The following is a 22587-nucleotide window of genomic DNA, read 5'->3' as shown; positions in this document are numbered from 1 at the left end:
TAGCATCTTCTGCTACCATCCTCTAACACTTGTTGGGTTATTAGATTTTCTCAGCTTTCAAGATATGGGAAATTCCATCTAATATGATGGAAATTGGTCATTTAGACAGGTTAGTGTTCTGCTTAAATAAGTGGCAGGGACTTCTTGAGTGGATGTGTCAGACCAAGACGATAACCACACCCAGAAGTATGTCTGGGAACCATCTGAGTGCGCACTCCAATCTGAGGTTCCTGAGCGGTCCTGCTCACTATGTCACTCTTCCTCATTTTAAATTGAACATAAGGTGCAGCAGAGACCCCACCTATGATTTTCCAACTTCTAAATTATATAGTGGAAACCTCACAAAGGGGCTTGCTATATGTTACCGCTTACATTTTAGCATTTACTTCCTGCTTCATAGTTATGGTGGAGAAATATCAAGTATGCTCAAAGTAAGAAATGTGTATGTGTGTATATATATTTATATATATGTATATATACTGTGTATATATATATATATATATATATATATATGGGTAGTAAAATGGATGCATGAAAAGTGACAAAATGGCCATAGTAAAATACACTCAGTTGTCCTCTCGCAAAATGTACAATTTTCTAGGGCAGTTTAAGTTTCAATGGCCACTATTATGACCGAAGTTACATAAGGTGGTTTCCATATGAGTACGAGGAAATTCATTACACATACCACTTTGAAAAAATGTATTTATTTTTTTAAGCCTTCCATTTTTTTAATGGAATGTACTCGCAATGATGGGTATAAATGCTATATTAAATATATTTGTAAAGAGTCGAAAGGTAACTCTACATGTCCTGAAAAAACACAATATATAATATATGTGGCTACAATACATTAAATGAAGTAAATTATGGTTGAAGAATTACATAGTAAAAATTTCTAAACCGCATTGGTCTTTGGGGTAGAAAATAGTCATGGAAGGCCTGGTATTCGGTAGTTTAAAGTAAAAAAAAGTCACATGAAAGAAAAGATGCCAGAGAAAAAAACTACTTTAGAATATGTGGAGAGGCATTACATACAAGGGTGTGGGGTAACACACCTTATTAATACTAGGTTTCTGGTAAAAGTGGTAAAAAAACCTAATAAAAAGAATTTCTATTAAGTCATAAAAACGTATTGTAAATGTCACCTTTGTGAGTTTCTGCTGTCTTCCTACAATGAGGTGTTTAGCATGGATCTGTCACATATTCACATGGACACCTCCCTGAGAGAATCCATCCACCTGACTTTTGGAGTGAAAGCTTTCAATACAGTCCAACAGTATAGTTGGACATTTTTAAAAATAAGATTTCCTTCAGGGGATTGACTTAGTTCACTAGTCTTACATAAACCTGAGCCAGACCAAAGTATCCAACCATGGGCATTCTATGACTTGAGCTATGTTATATGCCCTTAGAGCTAATAAATGACCCAGTAATGAACCCAACAGAATTGCTTATGGAAAACATATGCTACAGCTCAATGAATATAGACAGCATGTTCCACGCAGGTTGGTGCTGAAAGGGAGTAATTAATTCAAGATTTCAGCAGAAGCACCTAAATTAGAAGATGTGATATATACAATGGATAACATCCAGAACAAATGCTCTACGGTTTATCTACAATCTACAAAACTGTTAAATAACATAATTCTGTTGCCTATACCATGCCCTCGAATGTATTAACCTTAATTGGACAAATAAAGAGCACAACACACGCATTGGGCTCCATGCAATGATCCATCTAAACCTTAGTTGGATTTATCGGCGGTGAAAATGCATGGTTATCGATTCAGTGACCCGTACAAAAAAAACCAATTATAACCATGAAATCAAGACTAAGACATTTAAACATCTGCACTTAAAGAGCCATGATGTACACTTCAACAGAATCCCAACTATGGATTTGCATTATTTCCCCATCAACTTGCAGGATGTGTATTCTGAGATATTAAATCATTTGGGTTGTATGTATAAGTACATGTAATGATGCAATTCCATGATAATCTTTTTCATGATTACTTAGTCGCCTAAGTCACATAGACTTCTGTAGACTAACCATTATCGTTTTCGCGAGTTAAGGAACGCTACGCCTATTATCTTCTCCATAGGAATGCACTTCTCTGTCATCTAATTGTAAGGTAGGACTGCACCTTAAATAGGATAAATCGTTTAACTACAAACATTCCCAGTCACTATCCTAAATTCCTGTAGACAAGATAATTGATTATGAAGATACACTCATATGCTTTGTCAATGTTTGGCCAAATGGTGTCCTTCAGTTGTTGTGATGATTGTCTTTTAGCAAGTAAATGTCCACAGGTTTGCCATTGCTTGCTAGTCATTCCTACGTGTGACTAGTTCCTTGAAGAGGAGATTAAAATTAGTAGCTAATATGTATGGAATTCTAGACTGTGTCATTCTTTTGATCTAGAACCATTCCAAGCCACTTGATATGATATCACATGATGTTACTTTATGACATTCAGTGTCATTAGTATATTATTTATTCTGGTAACGCCTGTGGATTGTAAACTTTCTGCATAAAGTTCAGGTCACCAACCTTGAAGGGATAGGTCTGTTGGCAAACATGTATATATCAGAAAAAATGACATGTCATGTAGAAAATTATTCTGTAGCACAGAGCATACTAAAATAACACAAATCCTTACCCTAAGAGGGGGCTTGGTAAAGGTGGTAATTGCTATATGTCCTGTTGTGGTTTAACCAGAAATACTTTCATATGTTTTAAGTGTTTTTATATATTTCTGAGTCCTAATATATATTCCTAATGTATCCACAATATTTCCAGAATAGCAAGGACGTTAAGCAATATTTACACACTGACTTGACCCTTTCTCTGATCCTTTTATAGATTTATTTACTGTATTTGTACAGGACTGGAGAGTTTATACTGGAGTGCCCTGTCTGCCTAATATATATTTGGCTAATCTATTACTGGGTCACTTAGTTTGAATTTGCCGATTCTGCATTAAAACACCAGCCCTCTCTGGGATCACTGGCTGCCCAAATATGGGTGGGCAGAATTAAAATCAAGTAATATATAAATTATGTAAATGGCCATACTGGGTAGCGGTTTACCATTACATACCACCTGCCTAAACAAAAGGCTACAAAGAATGTCAGAATCAAAACTGGGGAATTATCACAGTTCTCCTAAAAGATGGGGACGCAGGGTCAAGATTTACGTAGTCCTAATTGAAAAGGACGTAGTTAATTTGACTTGTTAAACCTTCTAAATTTATACAGCACCTGTAGAAAAAGTTCTTAGGCGAGGACATTATTGTATTTGCATAGTTTTCACTGTTTACAAAATTTGCCCAGCTCCAACAAGCTTGTACATGATCAGTTTCACTACACAAAGTACCTTTTTTCATACAATTTATTATAAAGAACCTGAAATGCACCCATGAAAACGGTAGATAAGCTTCCCTCTGGCTAACTGGTTCCAGGACTTCATAAAGTTAACATGTGAATATATTTCCACCTGATCACAGCCAACGTAAAGACTGAATTATATGTATGCCCCAAGGTCTCTGTCTATATTTGGGCTGCATATTTGTTTGTGCGCAGCACTTCTATTGCGAAATTGAGACTGCTGCATTGTGGGTAGATTTATGATCCACATACCGTATAAGAAAATGACTTAAGGAAAGAATATAATTCAAACTTTGTATTTGCTAGCAATTTGACCAGCACAATACACACACACACACACACACACACACACACACACTCCAGTTCTACTCCATGGGAGCTGAACCCTTGCTAAAATCAACGTAGTAGCAGCCAATCTATGTAATCTTAACACGGGTGTTTTGCTAGTATCAATGTAATTGGCTGTTGCGTCAGCGTTTTAAAGGGAGTGCTACTGAGCATGTGCAAGAAGTATATGTACTAGTGATGGGAAGTTCGGATCATTAAAGTGAATCGGATCATTTCGATTCGTTCACTGAAATGATCCGATTCATGATCCGGATCTTCGGATCACTCAGTGTGTCTGCACGGAGTTACTGTTTTCCAGTAACTCCGTGCAGGCACACTAACGATTGGCCCCGCCCCTTTCATTATGAATCCTCCCCCCTGCCTCCAGTGATGTCAATGAAGGCAGAGAGTCGTTCAAAGATTCGGATCTTACAGGGATCCGAATCTTACAGTGATCCGGATCACTGTAAGATCCGGATCATTGTAAGATCCGGATCATTGTAAGATCCGGATCATTGTAAGATCCGGATCATTGTAAGATCCGGATCTTTGAACGACTCTCTGCCTTCATTGGCATTGTAATCATTCAGAGAATGTCACCATACTGTTATAAATAATACATTCATAATCACTGCCCCCAGGATTTACATTCCCCTTTACCTGCAACTGCACCTTAAGCTAACTTTATTAAATTAATTAAATTAACCCTCACCATTAAATTAACCCTAAACACCCCATCAACCATGACTGCCCTAAAATTAACCCTTAACACCTCATCAACCATGACTGCCCCTAAAATTAACCCTTAACACCCTATTAACCATAACTGCCCCCAAATTAACCCTAAACACCCCATTAAGCATAACTGCCCCTAAATTAACCCTAAACACCCCGTTAAGCATAACTGCCCCCAAATTAACCCTAAACACCCCATTAAGCATAACTGCCCCCAAATTAACCCTAAACACCCCATTAAGCATAACTGCCCCCAAATAAACACTAAAGACCCCATTAAGCATAACTGCCCCCAAATTAACACTAAAGACCCCTTTAAGCATAACTGCCCCCAAATTAACACTAAAGACCCCATTAAGCATAACTGCCCCCAAATTAACCCTAAACACCCCATTAAGCATAACTGCCCCCAAATTAACCCTAAACACCTCATTAAGCATAAATGCCCCTAAATTAACACTAAAAACCCCATTAAGCATAACTGCCCCCAAATTAACCCTAAACACCTCATTAAGCATAACTGCCCCTAAATTAACACTAAAGACCCATTAAGCATAACTGCCCCCAAATTAACCCTAAACACCTCATTAAGCATAACTGCCCCTAAATTAACACTAAAGACCCCATTAAGCATAACTGCCCCTAAATTATCCTTAAACACCCCATTAAGCATAACTGCCCCTAAATTAACACTAAAGACCCCATTAAGCATAACTGCCCCTAAATTATCCTTAAACACCCCATTAAGCATAACTGCCCCCAAATTAACACTAAAGACCCCATCAACCATACCAATTTATTAGGTAATTTATCTGGAGTACATGCAATTAATTTAGGGGCAGTTATGGTTAATGGAGTATTTAGGGTTAATTTCAGGGGCCGTTGTGGTTAATGGGGTCTTTAGGGTTAATTTCAGGGGCCGTTATGGTTAATGGGATCTTTACGGTTAATTTCAGGGGCAGTTATGGTTGATGGGGTATAAGGGTTAATTTTATGCTGATGATTGAGGGTTAATTTAATTAATTTAATAAAGTTAACTGTAGGTGCAGTTATAGGTAAAGGGGGGCAAACTCAGGGGAATCTAAATCCTGGGGGCAGTGTGAACATTATTAATGTATTTATTTATAAAAGTATGGTATCAGTGATTTTCTCTGAATGATTCGAATCTCTGTAAGATTCGGATCCTTGTAAGATCCGGATCCCTGTAAGATTCGAATCATTCGACTCTTCGGTTCATTCGACTCTTCGGATCATTCGACTCTTTGAACGAATCTCTGACTCTATGAGTCATCGTTCCTGTGAGAATTAATGAGCTGTAACCTGACCCCAGAGTGCTCTGCAGATGACTCACAGCTCTAGGATCAGGTTACAGCTGCATGATGATTCACAGACTGAACCGCTACAAACGAATCGTTCAGTCTAGTGAACCGACTCATCCGGATCACTAAAAAGAACCGGATCAAATGAACGATTCGTTCATGATCCGGACATCACTAATATGTACAAGTGCTTCCTGATTCCAGCAGAGGCAGTCAGGGGAAAGGAAAAAGAGGCAGAAATATCATATATATAATATAAAGTAATGCATCCTGTGATTTGCATGCAATAGTATACATTGGAGTCCATGCCATTTGGACTCAACATGCATTAATACATAAAAATACAATTTGGGGGACTAGATTGTTCCTTTTAAGTTTTATATAACCGTTCTAATGAAAGGAAACCGTGTTTAGTAACTTAAATTGAACAAACTACTGAAACTGGATGAATGCATGCATTTTTACGCTGCCTGAAGCATAGCCTTTAGTACGGGAATGAACCAGCAGGACAGGTTCTGCGGCACAGATGTGAATCAGCAAAACCCTCTACAGAAAAGGTAATGAGTAAAAGCAGGTTTGAGCATGACTGTGAATATGATCTAGGAAGTGGTAGAAAACGATATCTTATTTCACCATAGGTAACTTTGGTTTAGATAAAAGATAAAGCATCTTGTTGTGAAATCCCGCATGTTTTTTTTCTTTTTGAATTTTTTTTTTATTTAAATACTAAATGGACATTCCAGCCATCGTTTGCTCTTTAATTCACGTGATAGCTGTGTCACCTTCAACCTCACGAGAAGTACGTAGCAGGCAAAGTAGGGTCAGACAGCTATCCCCGATGAAGCAACAATCTAACTGCCATCTTGGACCCTGTGTTTTCATGTGTATGGTAAAGGTGAAAACCCATTGAACATCCAATATTTCATATATTTTTTTCCACATCTCAAAATAGGTGTTTGGTCTTTTCGGGTTTGGACCCCTTTGGCACTGTGGCCCAATAGACCACAAGGATTAATTGCCACAGTACATTCTAAAAATATAAATTCAAATATTCTTGCACTGTTGTAGCAATATTTGGAGAAAACACATGAAACTATTTCAACCTGCGGATGGAAAATATTTTCATTTAGAAAAGCAGTTACGCCTGTTATTCTGAAGATGCTCTACCTCTGCATAACTGACTCGGGTCAAACAAACACCTAGGCATTCAAAGATATGCTGTGAAAACATACAATATGTATCCCTGGTCAGCCACAGCAGTGCCATAAGGGTGTGTGCACTTTAAACTGTAATGCTTAAAAATTCGAAATGTTAAAATTTTTATGTATTTTGATAAGTACAGTATATACAGATCAATGATCTACCGTATTGGCTCGAATATAGGCCGCACTTCCCCCCCCCCACTTTAAGTCTTTAAAGTGGGGGTGCGGCCTATATTCGGGGTCTAGCGCCCGACGCCCGGGACATGCAGTTCCGGGCGCCGGGCAGGCAGCAGGGTTAGGATACAGATCCCCCGCAGCGGTGCAGGGGATCTGCATCCTACTCCCCGATACGCTCAGACAGCCTCCCCTGCCAGCACTTTCCACGGGGGGAGTGCCGGCACGGGAGGTTGTCTAAGCGCATCGCGCAGATGTTCACCGGCAGCGGTGATGCAAGCGTAAACAGCCCCCGCTGCCGGCACATCTGCACAATGTGCTTTAACAATTGTTAAAGCACATCGTGCAGACGTGCCGGCAGCGAGAGGTTGTTCACGCTTGCATCACCGCTGCCGGTGAACATCTGCGCGATGTACGCTAACAATCTTCCTTGCTGGCACTTCCAACGGCGGAAGTGCTATCACCGGAAGTTGAATACGCGTACTGCGTAGCTTTCCCCTGCCGGCCCTGCAAGACCATGGGGAGTCTGCACCGGTAAGTCTAGGGGGGGGGGACCTCTTGGGGGTAGAGTGGCAGCATATCTCAGGGGGGGATAGAGTGGCAGCATATCTCGGGGGGGGCACATCTCGGGGCAGAGTGCATATCTCAGGGGGGGATAGAGTGGCAACATATCTTGGGGGGGCAGAGTGGCAGCATATCTCAGGGGGCAGAGTGGCAGCATATCTGGGAAGGGCAGAGTGGCAGCATATCTCACGGGGGCAGAGTGGCAGCATATCTGTTCCACTAAGTGTTTTTTTTTTTAACTAAGAAATTTTTTTCTTTAAAAAAGCACCTAACTTTTAGGGTGCGGCCTATATTAGGGTGCGGCCTATATCCGAGCCAATACGGTACATCTCCAGTCCGTCATCAATACACATTAAGAATTGGTATCTATTGTGCTCTATGAAATTATTGGTGGCAAGTGTGATAATTATGACAATGACGGCAATAGGTTAAAAACATTGTGACAATTTTATCGCTAATAAGAAAAAGTGCTTCACAACTTCTTCATAAGTTCTTTACTGCTAAAGACCTTTTGTAATTTGCTTTTTTCAAGATGAAGCCAGCATTAACAAGGCACGTGTTTCTATAACTATCCCGGGAACCTAAACATACACAGAAAAAATGTAACTCTTATGGGAAGAAAACTTCTCTTTTCACCCAGTTCTGCTAGTCAAACTACCTTTACGGTGGACTTCAATGTGTGAGACACTTATATAACTAGCTGAATACAAATCTAGAAGGTTTGATTCCATCACTTAGTGATTTCTTAGTCGTCCACCTAGGACATTATTGCCCGTATCTAAGTAAATGACACTTAAAAATATCTAAGTCAACAATACAGATGTACTATTTACCCATAGGCAGCTACCAGAGACCATCTGGTTATACTGTATCCATACAGACAGCAAATCTATATTTTCAGTGGTATTTTGTTTTGTTATTGATATAAGAATCAATGCAAAAGAGTGAGCTCACCCTACTGATTCTAGAAATAATAAAGAATCGTGTAATCGCATACAGCAAAAGTATTTATGGATGCCTGCTTTGACATGTACTTGGTATTTATTTCAGAACCTCACATTAAACATCTGAGTTTAGTCAGACATTATCTGTTTCACACCTACAGGATCTGAAGCATTACAAGTAACCCAATGGAAGGGGCGTTCCCTCAGAAATCATTATTCTTGTTTATAAAATTAAGAAGTCGCACGTGATTAAAGGTGTATCTTATTGTGCTGCCAAGGTTAAATAGGTATATGCTATACCATCCAACATCTAGGGTTTACAGGTAAGCTAGATGAGTTAATTAACAATGCCATTGATGAAAACAGAAAATACAGGAAATACTGTTTCAAACATTTATGGAATTAAAGAATCCAAAGATATTAATTACTGAAATTATTAGTTGTAGGGACATTTATCTCACACTTTTTATAGAGTGCGAGGAAGGCAGCAGCGACGGCTAAGGACGTCCCAGTGTACCCCTTTGGCTCCCTTTTATAGCATGCAGTCTTGTGGGTTTAACTACCAACTTTTTCCTGCATAAATTTATGAGTTTCAGCATGATTTCTTCAAATTAAGTGACGTGAGTCAAGTGCTTAACTCAAGAAACAGCTTAACTTACTAGTGATTCGACACACTTGTTAAAAGGAGCTATTTACTCCTCCACTCTGTTTCTCCACATCCAAACTTCAAATGAAACCCTTTTGGCCTGAGTTTAAAACCACCATTGTGTGTGTTGTGACGATAACCCTTTCTTGGATGTTTTCTGATATATCTGGCTCATTTGAATATGTAAATAATTTGCAAATACTTGGTACATTAAAGCCGGATCGTTATGAACCTTAACATGTTGCAAAATAATAACAAACATGAAATATTTATTATAAACGCATAAAACAAAATGATTCTATTCCGAATGCACTATAGCATATACTGTAGCTAATACATATGGACGTAAACATATTTCTTAAACATGTGCATATTTATGTTCCGCGCTGCCCTAGGCCTTACAAAGGTCACTTCCCTTGTAAGTTTTTCTACTTTTTTCTACTTTGGATTACTGTGTCACAGTACTTATTAGCAATAAAACAATATAGTGTGTTTAAACATTAGAAAATGTGCTCATACATTAAATACTGTACTTTCTCAGCTACACAAACAGACATGACTAAACAAGGCTTTGGTAAATCACTTCCCTAAAACAAAAAGAGGTGCCTCTTTAGCTATTTGAGATGTGACATAGTATTGTACAGGAGGCACTTGCAAGCAATGGAGACCAGCTATGCCCTACTGGACGGGACTGGGAGATGACGCGGAAAATGCCGAGTATGAGCTAGCTTACTCACACGTCATGATCAGATCGCTGTGACACTGGACCAAGATCTGTAAATAGCAGGAAGGATGTGTCATGGAATTAAACGCAAAAACAACCTCGTAATTACATTGCGAAAGTAATAAAAATGTTTTCTATGACTTTATTTACGTGAAAATGTGTTCTCTATAGAATTGTGTTTATACTCTCACAATAATTCATTGTTCCAGAAATTTAGGAATACTAGATTTAACACTTGGGTTTCCTGGACAACCAGTAGGTTGTGACGACACAGCATGCACTGTCCACGTTGCATGCAAGTGCTATTGTAACAAGAAACAAGAGTCCATGATCAGGACACAGACTAGGACTCAAGAATCAGGACACAGATTAGGGCATTCAGCAACTGAAATTGATTTCTCTTAGTTGTGTCAGTCTCTTTGAGAGGTGACGCTGAGACACTCAGAAAAAAAGACAGGCTGAAATGCAATTGCACTGGTGTATTGAGAAAAAAGTGCAAACACCAAACAGTGGTTTAATCAGTGTAGCAACCAACAAGCAACAAAATTGCTTTATATACAAACAGGCATACCCTGCTATACGGACCTTCACTTTACAAACACTCGCGAGCAGGCCCGGACTGGCCATCGGGCAAACCGGGCAAACTGGGCCGGGCCGGATTGACTTAGGGGCTGATGGAGCTGCAGCTCCAGGCCCCTACCTTAAAATAGGCCCAGTCAGGACCGAACTGACTGGGCCTATGCGGCCTCTACGGCCGCATTAACGCAGGGCATAAGGGGCACCTGCCCCTTAAGCCCGCCGCAACTGCGACCGGGTCCGCCACTCTAAGGGGTCGGGAAGCCCCCACCAGGGCCGGCCTTACGGGTGTGCGGCCGCACAGGGTTTAAATTAAAACATCGGGTTTTTTTTTTTACTTTATTTAACATCCTCTATGTTAAATAAAGTTTTTGTTAACTTTACTTAACATGGAGGATGTTAAATAAAGTTAACCCCCCCCCCAGATGTTTTAATGTAAGCCCTGTGCAGCCGCAGACCCCTAAGGCCGGCCCTGGTGGGGGCTTCCCGACCCCTTAGAGTGGCGGACCCGGTCGCAGTTGCAGCGGGCTTAAGGGGCAGGTGCCCCTTATGCCCTGCGTTAATGCGGCCGTAGAGGCCGCATAGGCCCAGTCAGTCCGGTCCTGCCGCGGGCCCGGCCACAGTTGCTGCTTGCTCCGGCAACAAGGTAAGTAGGGTGAGGCAGGGGGGTGCAGTGAGAAGGGGCAGAGGGGGGTTAGATAGTGAGAAATGGGGAGAGGGGATAGATAGTGAGAGGGGGTACATAGTGAAAAGGGGGAACATAGTGAGAAGGGGCAGATAAGATGGGGAGAGGGGGTAGTGTGAATGCGTATGAGAATGAATGAATGAATAAATGTGTGGATGAATTGTGTGAATGCGTATGACAATTAATGAATTCATGTGTGGATGAATTGCTTGAATGATTTGTGAGACTGCATTAATGAATGTGTTAATGATTTGTGTGAATGAGTAAATGCAAAGATGGTACATGAAGGGTGGGCTTTAACAATAAATAAATAAATAAATATGGGCTGCTCGGGCTTAAATGCCCGGGCCTAATTTTTGGCCCAGTCCGGGCCTGCTCGCGAGTATGAACATATTTACAGCAGAACAATTTCCCTGTTTATGTACAATTATAATAATTATTATTATTATGTACAATTAATAGTAAATTGCATGCAGATAATTGATAATGTGACAACACTTTAATATGCAAGTAATATCATTAAATTAAATATATTAATTTTATATTAGTCCGTTTCCCATTTCATTATGCCATACATCAATAATGTAATAGGCATGTGAACACCTTGGTTTCCTAGTGGAATAAAGCACAGTATGCAAGATAAAATGGAAGCTTTCCTAGGTAACACAGATCTCTGTTCCATTACACCAGCAATTTGTTCAACTTTCTACGTGGGTGTTGGCTACACACACCCCATCTGGGAAGGATAATTAGGAAAATGGAAATTGTTAATCGTTGTTCTTATTGCAAGGGTCTATATCAGCCCTCTGCCTTTTCCGCTTCAGTGTTACTTGTACACCGTGTGGAATAGGTCTTGGTTCTAGTGGTCGCCAAAAATACATTTAAAGGATAGAAAAAAGATTTAAAAAAAAAAAAAAAGATTTTTATATACTTCTATACCACCTAATTGGAGCAGTTCTTAAATGCTCTCAAAGAGAAGAATGAAATGTAGTTTGTAGTTGATGGCCAAAAACAGGTAGGATTTCGATACAATGTATAAATTGATAATTACAATTTATTACTGAAACCTAAAGAGTACAATTGTTATAAAATAAAGTTACAGTTAAGACTTGGTATTCACAGTTTTTCAGTTCAGTTTTGTACACACTGATTGCAGATAACCTAACGCGTTTCTCCTAACAGCCTCTTCAGAAGTCTACGTATAACATATTGAAAATGGTCGAGCTGTTTACGCTCCTGGCGTGATTCGGTATCGGTAAGTTTGTAGGCAATGGCCTAAAGCTTGTCTCACTGATATGTTGTCACTCACTGTGTCAGTTCATGAACACGTACAAACTTACCAATACCAGATCACCCCAGGAGCATAAACAACTCAGAAAACTCTCGAAAACAAGATAAATAGGATTTGACCTCACACGAATCACCCTATCTTTTAACCACATTTAAAAAAAAAAAATATATATATAATAAGCTGCCATTCATTTATATGTTATACATATACCTCTGGAGAAGCCGTCAGGCAAAACACGTTAGATCTGCAATCAGTATGTACAAACTTTAATTGTAAAAACTCTGTGAATATCAAGTTTCACCCATAACTGTATTTTATAACAATTGTTCTATTTATGTTTTAGTAATAAATTGTAACTTTGAACTTACGCATTATATAGAAACCCTACCAGTTTTTGGCGCTGCCATCTACTACAAGCTACATAACCTTTTGTTAAAGCTTATCAGGCTATTTAACAAACTTGATCAGATTAATCACGTGGCTTTTAAAGAGGAACTCCACCATTTTCTTGTATTACTAATATCATATTACATTTTAAAAAAAAAATAAAAAAAATACAATCATTCTTGAGAGCACCTGACCAAAGCAGGAGCAGAGGGTTTCGATTGACCTAGCCATAGAAAGGTTTGGAAGTTGCTTTGATGTTAGAAATGTCCTATGGTGACATACCTAAGTTTGTGATCATGGTTTATATGTGTGTTCATACCTGTTGTTCCAAAGCAAGTTCCTAAGCTAATAACAAAAACCCTTTAAGTGGCTCTGTTATTGGTTCATCCTATGCATGATCTCCTGGTTCCTAGTCTCTCTAGTGATCAGTGCTCCTAGCTCATGTTCCTCCATTCCAGCTTATGTCCCAGTTCTTCTGGCTTCAGATACCACACTCTTCATGTTCCAGTATTAAGAGATCGTGAGCTCTGGTTGTTGCTGCCTCACATGCTGGACCCTGTTGTTTTCACCTGAAGTTTTGGTTTTTGCTTTACCCAAGGACAATGCTGCCCACGCTTTGTTGTATGATGGTACATTGTTATTTCAAGAGTGCATCAGACATCCTTTTCAATATAGGCTTTTTTGCTTACTAAAATACTAAGTATAGTGCACATTGGCGTATAATAGGATGTCATAATTAATCATGTCGTGTTTTTCATATGTACATAATATGCATTCTCTATTTATGTGTCCTATAACAGGAAAACTTGTATTACTTAGGAGATTTTACAGTAATTGTTATGTATCAAAGCTCTGGTTGCACTAGCAAGTCAAGTATAGAAGAATTCTTCGCATAAGAAAAAAAGTAATAACTAAAAGAAAAAGTGAGCTAGAAATCTTAAAGAATGTGGAAAAAGCTAATTATGAAATAAGGTTTTGTAAGAAACACACACCCTCTGTGGTCACATATCTGCAAAACCAGCACAGCTGCAATTAAAACGGCTTGTCATATATCTAGGCAGACTAATGAATCAAAGATTATGATAAGGCTCATGTCTGAGCCATAGAAAATATCATCAATTAAACTCACTGATGATGATGATAGGGATTGTTATTCAATAAAAGAGCGATCAGGTAAGGTGAAATGCAGGTTCATTCTTGTGGATAACAGATTACTCATAGAATTTGCAAACACAACCTCTTCTGGCATCGCTCCTACTTCAGATGCCTGGAGGAAATAATGATTTGAATGTGGAGCTTGACATTTGGCCACTGTAAATGTACTGCTAACAGTCTAATTCCACATTAAGGAAGTGGAGGTGTCCCAAGTAACATGCTATCAAGCCAGAAAATAACGTATCGTTTATGTCCAAGGAATACCATAAGGAAGCCCTGTTATGTGTACTTGTAGGAGTGTGTCTAATTTTATTAGTCTTTGCATATAGAATATAAAAAAACATTAGCCCCAAGTTATGGTTTTAGAGCCAGAAATGTGTTTTGGGTAAAGTATACTATATGTGACACCAAAATTAGAGTTGGGGAAATCAGTTTTAATGTAGTACATACCACACTTAGGTCTTGGCTTGTTGATTATCATGCGGGCCAAGATGGGCTGGAGTTATTGATGCTCAAGTCCACTCTGTTTTACCTATTCATAAACTATTTTACTATATTAAATACTAGTAGCTTCTATTCTTTTAATCTCTAGTTGTTTTAAAAAGGGACTACTTTAGCATACAGCAAAGGGGAAGTAAAAGTCTAACCAGTGGCGGATCTACCGGGGTCGCAGGGGTCGCGACTGCGACGGGGCCCCGGCGGCAGGGGGGCCCAAGCCAAGGGGCCGCCCGAAATCTTTTTTAAGTTTTTTTTTTTTTAAATAAGGCAGGGGCGTCCAACATGCGGCCCGCGGGCCAAATGCGGCCCGCGAGACCTCGAGGTGCAGCCCGCGTAAGATCGGCAGCCAGGGCAACCGATCTTACACGAGCCGCACCTCAAGCCCTGCTACTTACTTGTGGGAGGGTCTTCTGGACAGCACAGAGGAAGCGGAGTTCACGTGACATCCTACTTCCTCTGTGCTTTAGCAGAGAAGGCAGAGGGAGGCCGCGCCCCCTGCTGAAGTCTGTGAGCGGCATGGAGGAGCTGCAGTGCAGGTAAGGGGGTAGGGAGGGTGTTTGAATGAGTGTGTGTGATTGAGGGAATGAATCTGTGAATTAATGATTATATGAATAAATGAGTGTGTGTGTGTGTGTGTGTGTGTGATAGCATGGATGTGTAAGTGCTGGAACCTAGGCATGATGGGACTGTGATTGCTGTTAGCAATCACACTCCTATCATGCCAAGTCAGCCAGTACATGCTGAAACCTGGCCAGCTGCCCCCCTTGTGTAGTGATGCTGCCAGCAGTATGGGGTCTGCACTTACAGCCACCCTGTACCAGCATGTACTGGCTGACTTGGCATGATAGGAGTGTGATTGCTAACAGCAATCACAGTCCCATAATGCCTAGGTTCCAGCATTTACTGGATGGATGTGTAAGTGCTGGAACCTAGGCATGATGGGACTGTGATTGCTGTTAGCAATCACACTCCTATCATGCCAAGTCAGCCAGTACATGCTGAAACCTGGCTAGCTGCCCCCCTTGTGTATTGATGCTGCCAGCAGTATGGGGTCTGCACATCACTTACAGCCATCCTGTACCAGCGTGTATTGGCTGACTTGGCATGATAGGAGTGTGATTGCTAACAGCAATCAGAGTCCCATCATGCCTAGGTTCCAGCATTTACTGGATGGATGTGTAAGTGCTGGAACCTAGGCATGATGGGACTGTGACTACTGTTAGCAATCACACTCCTATCATGCCAAGTCAGCCAGTACATGCTGAAACCTAGCTAGCTGCCCCCCTTGTGTAGTGATGCTGCCAGCAGTATGGGGTCTGCACATCACTTACAGCCACCCTGTACCAGCATGTACTGGCTGACTTGGCATGATAGGAGTGTGATTGCTAACAGCAATCACAGCGAGCACAGTCCCATCATGCCTAGGTACCAGCATTTACTGGTTGCCTGGGTATGATAGGAGTGTGATTGCTGTTAGCTAATTTTGTCCAATTGTGTGTTACCTACTTTTATTAAACATGTGAGTTTTTATTATTTTTAAAGGTGGGGGTCATTTTCGGTTTTGGCTAAGTGAACCCTGAATGTTTTGGTCCAGAATTTTCATTTTAGTTCATCCCTAGAATAAATCTAGGGAATCCTGAATTTGTAGTCGCAAAACTTTCAAGGCCCAGAAATCAGTGAGAGGAAGAGTAAAGGTTTTGTGTCATTTTACTTTATTTTAATCTGCATATTTTATTAAAGGCCATATTTTTTTGTCACAGTGAAAAATGAGTGCGGCCCGCGCACGTATACAATTCTGATGAAGTGGCCCACTGCAGAAAAAACTTGGACACCCCTGGATTATGCCCTTTGTACATGCGCCCCTTTTTCTTTGATTTTTTTTACAGATATGATTCAATATGTAAATTGAATTTGTTGAATTAGTTGAAAAAAAATTGTTGGGTAAAAATCATGTTTTTTTGGGGGGGGTCCCTTAAAAGATTCTCGCACCCGGGCCCTGAGGCGTCTAGTTACGCCCCTGAGTCTAACATAATAGGGAGGTATAACTACACAAAGATGCATTGGCTTTTTTTGTTTACAAGAATAGAGAAAAGTTGGCTTTTAGCGCAGACACCATCACAGAGGTTCATTAAATGTGCTGTCTTGTCGTGGCCAATTCACTTTAAGTAGTAAGGCATAATTAAATGTTTCAGATCCATTTCTATCTTTATTGCAGTTGTATATTTGGGAATCAATTTCGTTGTAAGGTTCGGTGTGCCATTCTTGCAACCTAGCTTGGGTATGGATGATTTAAGATGACTGATTAGGCTGATAACTCTAGGAATGCCTTAGTTCACCGCATCATCTTTGCTGCACTCCTTGATTGGAGTCCAACTACTCTGTCTATGACTCTGTCTAAAATAGGCCTGTGCAAAAGGCCATTGATCTATTGCAGTCTCCTGCTTTCAAGAGAAATATCAAATGAATGGGTATTAAGGAAACCCAACGGGCCCATCGAGGAACATTCAAGGTGAATAATTATTATCCAGCAACACCATGTCTCCTTTCAAAATGATAAAGTCATTTTCATTTATTATATTATCCAATTAATATAATAATGTACGTCTTGGTGATTTTGCCCTTTAACAGTGATATAAATAATCACTGAAACCAATCCGGCTGGCAAGACCAGGGGTCGTATTATGTATACACGATTGGACTACACTAATGGGGCTCACTATTATTATTATATTATCGTCACTTTTGTTTTTTCACCGGCTACTTTAAAGATACATAATATATAACTCTTTTGTAAACCGCTGACAGCTGGAAATGCAGCACAACAATACAAAGACTATTCAAACATCAGGCAGGTGGTACATACACAATAGAAAAGGTCTGTTTTGTAAAGCAATGACTGATGTCCTTTTATGTTCCTAATCCCACAATACTCACATTTACACAGAGAAACTTTTTAACGCATATGGAATAGACATGGCCATAACTTCCATGAGGCGAGAGGGGCAGCTACTCCAGACTCCACAAAGTTAGGGGCATGCAGTAGCCCAACATGAATGCCTCTGCACTGTCAGCACCGATGGTACCGCTGACCTTGCCACAGGCACCAAGAGCGCTAGTTAAGGCTATTTTAGATCTTAGAGCAGGTAGAAAAACAAATATGCTAGATAGACTTCTTGTCTGCTGCCAGAATTTCAATGGCCTTTTGGTTCTAAGGTCCCAGAATATGCCAGGCAGTGAGAGCAGAAAGCATACTTTCTGCACATGCTCATGGCATTCCTATTTAAGTAAATGCCAACTAAGTGCCCAATGAAATCAGTGGGAGTTCAGCAGCCAATAGCAGGTATACTAGAAAAATATAAGGGCTTAGATAGCCTAAAGGTGATTGGCTGCTGCTTCTTCCATTGCATAGGCGGTCACGTTTGTAACCGCAAAAGATTTTAAGGACCGCCACAGTGTGATAGGCTCAGCATGTGCATGGTTGGTTTATATGGCTTACAGATAGATTATAGAAAATCTGGGGGGGTTGTTTTTCACTGCTTTTATCCTATGTATCGTCTCATGATTCTCCACCATTTGTGGATCAACTCCTGCTAATATATATAAAAAATCAAAACAATATAGTAAAATATGTAATATGATATGCAATAGTGGGGGGTCAGCCCACTGATCCCATGGAGGTAACCTTAGGTTCCAAAGGGGGCCTTAGGCCAAAACCCAGCCCCCTCCCTTTAATATGGGTCCGCTTTCCTGTAACCCCTATTTTTGGTAATACTTACGTTTTTCTTTTTTTTTCCTGCTCTCCTCTAATGTGATGACCCTTTTTCTTCTGTAAGCCCCCCCAGCCCCCCCCCCTTGAAGTTCAAAGCAGCCGTCGTGAGGATGTAAGACTGCCTCCACTGGCCGATTTAACTTTATCAGGCAGCCGGCGGAGGCGGTCTTACAGCTGCACAATGGCTGGTTTAAACTTCGTGGTCAGGCAGCCGTTTTGAATGTTGGTCTGCCGGCCCACTGCCCTGGTACGGCGCTTGAAGTCACTGAGCTCCTTAGAACAACCCATTTTTTGACAAATGTTCTCTGTTTGGCTAGATGCTTACATTTTTAAACCTGTGGTAATGGGTCTGATTAAAACACCTGAATTCAATAATTAAGAGGCGTGTCCCGATACTTTTGTCCATATAGTGTATGATGTTTCATGTAAAATTGTTTTATTTGTGGACAGGTATACTATAAGTTCCTATATTACTGTATTACTGTTACTCCCACATAGTTTCTCTGAAACTCATGCTGGCAAATACTCAAATTATAATCGGTTTGTATCCCTACCAAGTAATTCACAATAAGGCAAGTGTTAATATAAGTGTTGTATTAACAAAAGGAGTGGCTCCCATGGGCAAAGCTGCACATTCCATGTTACAGTTCACTGGAATTTCACAGAAAACACAATCAAACAGTAATCAGAATACATGGGTTTTTTAGATGCAATTCCAGCGCAAAGTCTTAATGTAGTATAATATGCAGAGGCTTTCTATAGTACTGTTTTTTATGGTGTCTGGATCACCATCGTGTTCTTACTAGGTAGTGCAGTAAATCTAATTTGGAAATCTTACCCTATTTACCACAATGGGGTTTAGTTGTACGTAAGGCGACACAAAAGGGCCACGATTCTTGGACATTGATAAGCTATTCCTTATTATTTCTGGACCTTCCTTCCATGGAAAGTCATTGCTGTTGATCTTTCTTAATGCATATATTTCTAATGTCCTTGAAAGCCCCAGTAAAAAGTACTTTATGGTTACTTTAATATACGTTCATTAAAAATGAGCACTTAATTGAAACAGAAGGTGTAGCCCTGCTGCTGCATCTGCCCTTCTCCTCCGTGGTCTGGCAAGTCAATGGGGCCAATGTCAGCACATGTGCACAAGGGCCTGAGTAGACCCCTGACCACAGCATTCACCAAGCCAGCACAGGAGTTGACTTCTGGTAAGTACATGATGTCCAATGAGATTTTGTTTTGTATTATAGCGTTTTTTCTTTTAAAGGTATATATATTGCATATGTGACTACTTCCTAACCAAATACCATTAACCTCTGTAAGTAGACAGATAATGAAACACTCATTAAACCTATCATGGTTTGCTACAGGTTGGAAAACTGTTTTGAGGAAAGGGGATTTTTGACTACAGCTGCTTTTGTCAACAACTCACTCAGCAGCACCAGAAGCCAGTCCGCCTGCTTGTTTATTCAGTTAATGTGGTATATTTTTGACGAAATAACATATCCTTTCTATGTACAAAATTAGTTAAATGTTCAACATACCTACTCTGCTGAAGCTAACACTTTTTAACTAAATGCAGAGTTAGAAACAACATCCCTAGTGCTGCTGAATGCCCAAGCTCTTCCCATAAATACTTATTTAATCATGTTTCATTGGGTTATCAGTAAGAATTTTTGTCTGGGACACTTAATTGTCATATGTCACAAAAGCAAACCACTGAAATGCCATGGAAACTGAAATGCCCTTCATGCGAAGCATTTGCAACAAACCATGCAAGTCAATGAAGTCCAGCTCACTAATCACAATATGATTAGTAAAAAAAAAGAAAAAAATAATAATAATAATAGCAAAAGAAAAAAAAATTGGCAACATGTAAAAATGCATGCAAATGCGAGAGGTGTGCTTTAGTATAGTGGCTTCTAAGTAAGAGTTTCTTACATAAAACGCCACAGAAATGCAAATGTTAACGGAAACTTGGAAAACAGGAATCCTAAATTTTTGGGAGGTGGGTAGATTTTTCTGGCCAGTGATCATAATTTTTTTTCATTATTCACATTTCATGAAAGACAGGAGATTTTAGCAAGGGTGTTGGCTATCATTTTCCCAGTGTTGGTGGGTGCGGAGATCTATGACCTTTTAATACCAGAGCTGAACAAACATTGACAGGCATGTTAAGGATCACAGTAATTATTTATTATTTTTAGGCAAGTCTTGTATACATCTTAAGTTTGTTTTGGACTCTCCATGCTGGATGTTATCCATTTCTGACACAACCAGCAGCATGCACAACGGACTGCTTTTCTTTGTAGTAGAAGTGAGTCGCTGACAGTGCAGAAAAAATGACAATCGGTTTAACTAGTCAGAATAACTAGTTATGCCCAAGGCTGGTTTCTTGCAAACCCTGCTTTTAAGTGGATCTATCGCCTCAGTGCAGCTTAACATAAGTCAACAGAACAGAAATGATGTTTTAATACTGTTATAATGCGTATTACTTAGAGTAATGCCTTAAAATGCATTAGAGGTGCAAACAGATATTAAACAAAAAAACGTTAGCTATGAACCGTAAACAAGGTAAAGAACGTAATAATGATGACCGAGAATTATGACTTTATTCGTTTTGAATGTATTCTTGATTAGCTTTGGCCACTGACCAGAAAAAAACTAAAGGCAGACCAATGCTAATATCACGTGCATTCTGAAAATTTTAGATTATTTAACTGTAGTGGAAGCTTTATCTTAATATCTCTATTTTTTTACATTTCTGACTGCTACATTTTAAATGATAGCATTATTATCTCTTCCATTAGAAATACATGTGTTTCACGCCTCTTTTGCTCTAATACAATCGACCAAACCTCTGCTAGCGTGTGTTTGTGTGGGGGGGATTGTAGACTTAAAGATGCATGCTATTGCAAGTTTTATAGCTGGGAGAAGGTGTATAGCCGAATTGCGACTGTGAGATGGTAGTCCATCTGGGAACACGTGTAGGAGCGCTGTCTCTGGAGAGCAAGGCAGTTTGATCCTAAGCATTGAATTCAGAGATTGGAAGAGACTCAGCCATAAAGGTTGAATTGCCGAACATTGCCACCACATATGAAGCATGGAACCCTCTTGCCCACAGTACATCCTCTTTCTTGATCTTTCTTTGTGTCCTTAATTTCTTTGCCGTAATAGCCTGATCTGCTAGCTTACTACCTACGCAATGTTAAACGTTATGGACAGAAAAAGGTCTGTATACTGTAGATCTTTATTGTATAGTATAGTATTGATATGCCAATGCTAGTATACATGGAGACGAAGAGGCTTAACACGTTTCACGCCTGACTGGTGCTTACTCATAAATTGTATTCTTGACAACAAAGAGTTTTCATTATATCTCGGATAGAGTTATGGGTACTATGACTCAAGCACAAGATGCCCAGCTGAAATGAGCATATCACTAACTTGCTCAGGTTTCAATCGGCAAGGTTAACCCAAAAACTCTTTTATTAAAGCTGCCTGCACATTGGACTGTTGTTGTTAATGGAAGTTCTGATGATCGGAGGCAGTCAATAACAGGATTGTGATGGACGTTCACATTAAATATGCGCTCCATATGCTTTTTCACTAAAGTTCACAAACTAAATACAGGCACTGCCTTGTCTTGTTGATATGCACTAAACGGAGGCATGAATACATTATTACAGAGCCTGGCAAACTACTTTCAAATGTAGGGGCCTGTCAAAAAATATGGGATCCAGGATACATGTTACTACTGCCGGATCACTTGACCACAATGAGCGACAGAGAAGGGAAAACGGGCTTTGTATGGTATTGCCTAATGCCCAGGAGGTAAAACCTTAGGCACAAAGAAGCAAATCTTAGTTGTCATTGCAACCTGGCAGCTGTGGTTTGTCGAGCCCTGCATTATTAGACATATCCTCTACTTATTATTTACCATGTTATTTCTCTTTTTATTATAATAATGTCTGATGACGCAAGGCAGTTGTCTGCACTGCAGATCAATGTACCAGTGGAAACTTTAACAATACATTGTGTTTCAAATAAAGGCATCATCTGGGCATCAACTGGCAACAAGACATCAATGGTGTTACAGAATTTGGCAGAAGGTAACTTTCATTGATGGTTTGTTACAGCCTTATTATTATTATATTTATGTTTAAATCTCCCCATTCTAGTAGCCTTTACC

The sequence above is a fragment of the Sceloporus occidentalis genome, unplaced genomic scaffold (assembly GCF_023333645.1).
Source record: "Sceloporus occidentalis isolate IW3139 unplaced genomic scaffold, rSceOcc1.0.p SCAF_90, whole genome shotgun sequence".
NCBI classification, from domain to species: Eukaryota; Metazoa; Chordata; class Lepidosauria; order Squamata; family Phrynosomatidae; genus Sceloporus; species Sceloporus occidentalis.
This window is presented reverse-complemented; position numbering follows the sequence as displayed.